Below are 9,091 nucleotides of genomic sequence, written 5' to 3'. Positions count from 1 at the left end.
AATTTTTTGGATAGAGCAGATGTGAAAAACAAATATTGCATTTTGAAAAAGAATCTTTGTGGATATGAGTTTGGAAAAAATTAAAAATCTAATTCTCGCTCTATAAATAAGTTGTTTGCGTAGGGTTTCAGGGAGAGGCTACACAGATTGATACATACGGCCACGTTGGGGATCTCTCTCGTCAAAGAAAAGTCAAAAAGAAAAGTAAAGAAAGAAAGAGAGAAAAGTGACCAATCTGCAAGAGGGAGAGAGAGAGAGAGAGAACTAGTGAGTGACGTGAGAGAGCAGAGAAGAGAGAAAAAAAAAGGAAAAAAAAAGAGGTGCCGTTCATCTTCTTCGACGCCTCCGCCACCGTAGCCGATCCCCTGCGCCCACGTCGCCGCAGTTGCACCACTGCGTTTCCGCCCCAGCCGGCCACTGCCGCTTGTCCCTCTGTTGCAGCGCCGCTTGCCTGTCGTTGAATTGCTGCAGCAGCTCGCGACCGCAGCAAGCCAAAGTCACCAGCGACGCCCCCTCGGCAGCCGCGTCATCACACGCCTCCGCCTCTGCTCTAACGACTCAACGCTGCTCCCACCTCCGCACCGTCGCTTCGCTTGTCCCCGGTGCCCAACAGCCCATCTCGCCTGTAACCTAAGCCTAGCCATCTGTTACTCGTGAATCTGTTCCCTCGACTGTGACTCCGACAGTCAGCGAGCACTGCATCGATCCACGAAGCTGCCGCTGCTGCTAAGCCGCTCCACCAACCCGACGAAGCCACCGTCATGCCGATCCGCGACGATGCTCCTTCCCTTGCCTCGTCCGCGATCTCCCCTGCGACGCTACTCCCACCTCCACACCGCTGCCCGCGCCCGAAGTATTGTTCTATTGTTGACCAACGCCACAGAGTCCACCGCCGGATTGTTTTGCCATTGGTCTGCTCGCCATCGATCCTCCCGCCGCCGGTCCACACCGGAGCACCGAACTTCGGTGACTGCAACCCCAACTAAGAACCCACCACGGCGGCCTCCCTCGTTTGGAAACAAAGGAAAAAGAAAAAGTAAAAAGCAAAAAAATCAATTTAGGTAGTTTGTCCTTTATTTATTTGCCTTATTTCATTTTACTTTACTTGTTCTTTTTAGTATAATTATTCCTTAATATAAGATTGAGATTGCTTGACATGAGATTGCCTCTGAAATTTGGGATTGACAGTCTAATTTCGCGCCCGAAATCCAATTCACAATCGCTTGTAAAATTGTCAATCCGATCTCACGCCCGAGATTCGATTCATGATTTATTTAAAAATTGGCCAATCCGATCTCATGCACAAAATATGATTCGCCAATTTGTGGATATCGATCCTACCTTACTGATTTGCCATCATGTTGATTGAATCAATTTTACTTTTGTAAAAGAAAAAATCCAAAAAAAAATTTGAATTAGGATTAGGTTGGTTTTAGAATATCTCATGTTATCTTGCATATTTAGAATATGGATTTTATTTCGAATTTGTTAAAAAAAAAATGCATTCATTTAGGATGTTAGTTTTAAATTTGAATTGCACATTTAATTATTTGGCAATTTTAATTTCGAATTTCGTAATAAAAAAGAAAAAATTAGAATTATGGCATTCTTTGCACGTCATTGCATATTAGGATAGATTTCATGCTTATTAAGAAAAAAAAATCATGTGCACGTCCTATAGCGTTAGATTCATGAAATGCATGTCATTTAGTGATTGTTGCTAGGTCCACCTAACTAGAAATTGCCTATCATTAGAACTAGGTCATTTAGTTATATTGCATTGCATAAAGCATGATTCTCATTAATTAAGTGAAAAAAAAATTACGTATTAATTAGATATCATATCTAGAACTGTCGATGTGAATTCTGATCTAATAACACAGATGTTTTCGTTGCTACGAGGTAAGTCCCTGCATTTTATTTATTTATTTGCTTTATTTGGATGTTAAATTGATTGTTTACGCACCCACATGGTCACCTCACATGTTAGAGAAATAGCTTAAAATTAATTCAAGCTGCTTGCTAAACATTTTTTTCAAAATAAAAGAGAAAGGTGTAATCTGGAGTTGGAAAGATTTGTGTCTGAAAAGAGTTGTAATCTGGAGCTGATTTATGGAAGGAACTTCAAGATAGCATTGCTAGGATATGGAAAAGTACTTGTTCTTTCGAGGAAAATAAATTGTATTAGCAGTTGTACTTGGTCCCTTCAGGGTGTGAAATAATAAACTGATCTTAGCAAGTCTATCTTTCTCCAAATTCTCTCTTTTTATTTCCTTCAAACTGGTCATTTGGTCCTCTGCGATCTATTCCTATTTCGACACATTATATGGCAACTTAATAAACGACTTAGACGCGGCTCTTTTGAAAATATGGATTAAGAAACAAGACTCACGCCAATAATGAGTACCATTGATGGAGGAGGGTCTAAGTCTTAGTAAAAATATCATAGGTACCGAAAGGGCGTTAGAGAAATTTAGAGTAACCAAGTCCCCGAACTCATAAATCTCTGGTTCGTATGAGTAAAGTAAATCTCCCGTTACTTTACTTGAGTTTCTAATCGACCCACCAAAAATAGATTAGTGGCGACTCCTAGTTAAAAATCAATTGCATGTTAATAACTTGAACTTAAGTCACGAATTGGTATGGACTTAGGAGAGCCGAGCTAAGTTTAGGCTTAATAATCCATTAGTCAAATTCTAGGTGGTTCACCCAAAAATTTGGTTGGGACAAAAATATATTACAACATTTATGAATTCATCATCTTTGGGTTTAAACCACTAGGATTAGTCACCTCTCAAACATTTATTGTACATGTACCCTTCATGAACCGATGCACAATCACCTCTTTGGGAGTATGACCACAAATTAAAACAAGAGGTGTCCTATCAAAATATGAAATCGATATTTCTCAAATCCAATCAAGTATGCCACAGTGGCATTCTTTTGCCCAAAAACTTGTATATAGGGTAAAATAGAAAAAAAAAAATTATTTCTAAATAGAAATTGTTCCTGAGAATAGAAAGGTTACTATATGCAACCAAAGAGAGCTTCATAGAGAGAAAGAGAGAAATGATATTGATATCTGCTATAATACGCCGATGCACGTGCATAAATGCATTTGCACGTGACTCAATTTTTCTTCAATTTCGATTGCCATTGATGAGTAAGATTTTGCCATATGAAATTGACTATCCATATGCTTGCTTTTTTATATGAATTATTTATCCAACATAAGTAGTACAATATATCGAAAATTTTTAGGATAACAAAACAGGTTGACTCTTTTTTTTTTTTTTTTTTTGCAAAAGGAATAAAAAAGCTGATCTTCATTTATATTTACATAAAATTTAGAAATCTTCCGAAAGAGACGAAGAAAAAACACTTCCGTAGAAATATAATGCTAATTTTTTAATAACACATTTATCCTCGAGTTTATGTAATTTGAGAGATTGGGTATGATGATGATGAAATGTGTGTGGGCGTGTGGAAAATGAAAGATAAAATTATAGAAGGACGGCAATTACAACTGATCTTACTTTAAGAAATAATAAAGAATGGTTCTTAGGCCGATATATGCTCACTGTATCTGTCTCTCGATCCCGTAAGCTAAGTCTGGCTTTTCATTGAGTTTTGTTCTTAATATTATGAAAACCCCAATGTCTAGCCTCCTAGGGCGGTGACTACGTGGCACATCACTTGGACACACACAAAAAATGTTTCTTATATGTCCAATTCTGGGAAAGGAGAGGCCATTTAAATCTCCCCTTGTGTACCCTAGGCCGCTAAAAGGCTACTGCCTCCGTCCCTCTACCCTATGAGTTGAGTCTTGCTTCTCGTTAAGCTTCATGCTCAGTATTATAAAATAATAAAAAAAACGAAAGAAATTGCATAGAATAGAGTACGTGAGAAATATTCACAGTATGAGCTTAAGTTATAATAATCTTTTTAAATTAATATATTGTCTATTCTTTGATTAGGGTCGTCATTAATCCATCTACTTATTGTTACGGTGCATGTATGAGGTTGCTGGATGAAAGCAGTCTTACATCGGTAATATGGTGTAAATGAAACAATTCATATATCTCAATTGATCCATAAACCATTGTCTTAAACTTTTGAATAAATATGAGTTCAATTGAATATATTTATCGGTTTAATCTTAGGCTCTTTTTTGGAGATCTTCTCAAGCGAAGGCATCATGTTTATATTGCATGGACCGAACAAGTGACGTGGCCCCCTTTCAAGATGCTTCAGTGTATGATGCATATGAAAATCTTAAATGTAACTCAAGCCTATGAGCCCATCCAAACTTTCAGAAAAAAGTTGTTAACCCACAAAATATCAATTTAACCAAACCCACACTAGGTAAAAATTTAAGATTTGACCCGACAGATCTACCAAATTTGCTTGTTTGGATCACAAATGAAATAATCATAATCCGCCCATCTTTAAGTGTTATTATCCAAGATGTAAATAATGTTCCATGGGAGTCACTTTATTTTATAGTATGATGTTCAATTGTTATATTACACTTTCCAAACATAATCAAACTACAAGCAGTGTCTTTTAGATGTTGACAACTAAATTTTACCTCTCCTATATATTGCATCACAGAAATAGGGATCCCAACCCATAAAAAGAATATCATTTACATCATCATATTTATATTGCATCTTTTTTCTAGGATACTTTCCTTGGATTTTAGGACTAACCCATGTTACAGGACCAGATGTGAAGTTGAAAGTAGCCCGGAGGGAAATTCGTGATCATGGAGGGTAGATGAGAATGAACTAACAATTCCAACATTCTTGGAACCTGAACTTTAAAGATAAGATCGGGATCTGAATTTCCTATATTATTGGAGTTCAAAATTGGATCCGAAAGGTAGGGTGAGCCCAGAATTAAATTTTTAATAATATGGAAGTTCGAAACTAGCTCCATAAACTCAACAATATGCTTTTGAAGAATGTGGGAATAGTAAGGACATTAATAGTAACTTGAATAATTTTAAAATTGTGAGAGACTGATAAGATCTGGACATAACAAATAAGTAGCATTGCATGTCACCATGTGACAAGATCCCGAGCTTCCACGAGCCTTGAAATTTATGGCCACATGTGCATCTTGCATGATCAATAGTCACATGCCTCACAAGACTCGATCATGTGCCAGTCACCTACCAAGATAATGTGCCATCCGCACGACCATTCCATTGCATCTCCATGAACTATCATGCACCAGAATAAGCGCATAGCATAGGAGTTCATGGGCCGTGCACATGCTTTTCTCACATGCAAATCACATAGCCTCTCTATGGATGATACCACGAACCGTCGTATGCTCAATCAAGTCCTTAGGTGGCCGGCAATATAGGGGGATTTTCCCCTACTATGCTACGCATTGTTGATAAAATTTGATTGCTTGGTTGTCAATTAATCCAGCGGTTGCTTTCGGTTACCTTACTTTCCCCATCTACACACACCATTGGATCAAATTGAAATTTTATCTTCCTATTTTGATTAACCACCATATCTAATGCTCACCGTCCGTCTTATGTTCATTTTGATCTTGACCGTTGATTCATATTGTACACATCTCTTACTAGGTTTATTTTGATGGGTTGGTAAATGAATCTTAAATGGATATATAGTAGACCCATTTAAGATCCAGTCCTTTTATTTTTAAAACCCATCATGGGTGTCTTGGGAAAAAAGGGCTGACCCATTAACGACTCATTTAAGCAAATATGGGTCGATAAATGGGTTGTCTACCCATTTAACACCTCTACTCTTATCCTTCAAGAAACATATCATTATTTTTGTCAAGGGGATTATATTCGAAACAAGTTCTTTGAGTTGCAGCGAGTATTCGATATTTTCTGCCCAATCAAGTGGCCATTTCCGTGAAAATCTAGACAGGCAAATTTGCATGCTCATGCTGACCAACCATCATAATTTGGTATAGCACTACAAACTTACGGTGTTTAATCAGTCATTATGCAGTTCTCACTTCCATTTATTATGCCAAGAAGATACATCTCAGGAAGGTTTAGCTTACATCCACAGTACTGTATGGTTCTTGCACAATGCATCACGTAATATTAAACGTTCCATCAGGTTGCTCTCCAAAGAGTCCAAACAGACTAGAAGCAGGAGACAATCACATCCATTTTTAACATAATATAGCATAACAATAGGCTACACAAATCATATCTTTACCTGATTTGGGCACAACCCTTTATTGAGTACCCTGCTCTGTTTAAATTTCAGGTAGTCCCTGTAATTCCTCGAGATGTATGTGGCTTGGTTGTGCTTGCCATCCACCAGCTGCTCCGCTGGCACAACGACAGTGTTGAGCGATGGTCCAATAGAAAAAGGGATCGATATCCTTGTAGTCTTGTTGTTCAAGACAGCTCGATGCAGAACGCTCTTGTATTTCCCATTGCTCATAATCTTGCACAGTTGAAAAGTGTCAAGAACAAAAAGAAAATAGTATCTGTAATAAGCTTGATCTGTTCGATGGGAGAAACAAGAGTAAATCACAGAGATTCGTATCAACTTTTTTACTGATTAATATCTGCTTAAAGAAACAAAGACCATAGAGTACGTTTCAGCAAATTTTTAAGACACTTGTATTTTCTATAGTTCTATGTATAACAATTTTCCTTCTATAAATACCTACACTGTATCTGCATCTATAGTTCTATGTATAAAATTTTTCCTTCTTTAAACCAAGGACAGATAAATTAATTGGACCTCTCTTGCAGGACAGATAAGACATGGATTTTTGTATGTTTACCTCGAGCTGATCAGCGGTGTTGACCACAAAGGCATTCGGAATGGGATCAACTTTGACCCACTTCCCGCCGTGGTTCACTTGGAGGCCGCCAATGTCATTCTGCATGAGGATGGTCAACAGGCCAAAGTCCGAGTGCGAGGGTAGGCCCATAGCAAGTTCTGGCTGGGGCATGGCGGATACAGATTCGCTGCTAATATCTGTAGGCTTGAATCCATGTTCATTGCCTCATCGATATAGCCTGATCCGAGTCCTAGGCTCTCCGTTATAGCCTTGAGCAATTCCCTGGCTAATTTCCGGAGCTCCACAGAGTACTCTGCTAAAACTTCACTGCAACAAATATTGCTCTCATTTATCAGAGGAAATGCCGTGGTGGAATTCTTTTCATCTTTAGGGATTTCATAGGTTTCTATCTTTCTTATCTTTTATCTGGGGTATTACCAATCATTTTGCCCTATCACATTGAATCCACACTTTGCTTATTTTTCTAGGCATATAAAATTGTTCTTGTCAGACATCAAGATGATCCAAAATAATGGTATCCTAACAAAAGAATCGCGTACTTTCCATTGCTATATCTCAAGACTGCCAGATTCCTAGGTAAATATAGGTCTGTTATACAAAACTAACAAACCAGAACCAAAGATGATGAAGAGCTTGCGCATCAGATGGATTGAGGCTGTTCAAGTTCAGATCCCACATGATTAATTGAGTGGTCAATTGCTTCCTGTAGATATGGCAAATCTAGTATCTAAATCACGTCGTGTCGTATTACGGTAACTTTGGAACTCAAATCTGCCAACCAAGTGGACAGTCTTATACATAGACAGAGATTGGAAATAGTCAAGTTGAAGATTCGGATTCTTGTGTTACCAAGAAGAATTTGTTCAAGTTCCTCATCATGTTTTCTTTTTCTGATGTACCTGACAATGTTACACTGTGCACTAAGATCTGGATGCATTGATAACTCTGAAGTACCAAGCCAAAGATTGATAACTCTGAACATTATTTTAGCATTACATGGTGAGAAGCGTACGTACTCTTCAATTTTTCGCTCTCTCAAGATTCTGTATTTTCATTCTATACTCGATTGACAAAAAAATGTCACCACAAGGGAAAAGTTCAGTTGCTGCTTGGACTGTAGCATCAAAGCTACAGTAAGGAAATATAGTTGTCATTACCGCTATTTGTAACCTAATGATCACTCACCCACAAAAAGAAGAAAAGAACTAAATAGACAAATGATATCAAGAAAACAGAAATTTCAGTACGTATATGCAAACTGAGAACTTGCACGCAAAACCGAGGTAGGGAGAGAGAATGGATACCTCAATCCTTCTGGCTTGGGAGGGCAGTGAAACTTTGGATGCACCATCATCCTCAGAAGATCTCTCCAGAGGAGCACTTTGTCGATCGAAGCTTTAATTCTCGTCCCGTATATTATGGGATCCAACACGTGCTTCCCTAGAAACTTATTCTTCTCCTGATCTGTCAGATCGAAAAATCCCATCAGCGCGTCGACCGTCGCCTTCATTTGACTCTGAGGCACTCCGTGGTTGATCAGCTACTCACATATACAACCAAGGGCTCTTATCAATACTTAGCAAGCAACACACCGTCGAATCATGTATAGAGAGTTTATGTCATGCTGATGACGAAGAATGACTCCAGCTTTGATACCAATCACAAAAAATAGATTTTTTTTTTTTTATCGAGAAAGCAGGATATCATTACCAGCTAAAAGTCGGAGCAAATATAGCATGTGCATCATTACAAAGTAAATCCAAAAGAGCAAAGACGGGGTTATTGGCCCAGTTTCTAGGAAGAAAACCCATGAGAATAATTTCTCTTTAGCTCCGGCATGATGAAACCATCGGTTGAATCAGTCAAATCAATTTATCTCAGACACCCCAAGTCTTAAAACTTAATACGGGTGGATATATAAGTACCAAAACTTCCAAAGCATATACATAAATGTCAAGATCGGAGAAGAAAGAAACACTTAAGTGTCAATAGCGAGAATTTCCGGCCAAACAGCTGATGTGATTTTTTCCGGTGAGATTTTTTACTAATGTGGTAATTCCTTTTTAAAAAAAAAAAATCCATGTGGTACTGATGTGGCTAGATAATCCAAAAATGATGTCGTTTTGGTACAAATTTGATTTTTAATACAAATAATTTAATTTAATTTAATTTTAAAAACAAAATTAAGTAAAAAAGAATTAGATCTAGGGCTATGGAGGCCCTCACTACCGCCTATGTTGTATCAACACGCGACACGGACACGCAACACGAC

At 38.1% G+C, this 9,091-nt stretch overlaps 1 pseudogene; it reads right to left on the bottom strand.

Annotated features, from left to right (window-relative positions):
• Positions 1 to 5,974: 5,974 nt before the first annotated feature.
• LOC104452883 overlaps positions 5,975 to 9,091 on the bottom strand; it is a 3,585-nt pseudogene continuing 468 nt past the window's right edge.

The sequence above is a fragment of the Eucalyptus grandis genome, chromosome 8 (assembly GCF_016545825.1).
Source record: "Eucalyptus grandis isolate ANBG69807.140 chromosome 8, ASM1654582v1, whole genome shotgun sequence".
In the NCBI taxonomy this organism is placed as follows: domain Eukaryota; kingdom Viridiplantae; phylum Streptophyta; class Magnoliopsida; order Myrtales; family Myrtaceae; genus Eucalyptus; species Eucalyptus grandis.
Note: the sequence above shows the minus strand (reverse complement) of the source record. Positions and strands in the feature narration are given on the sequence as shown.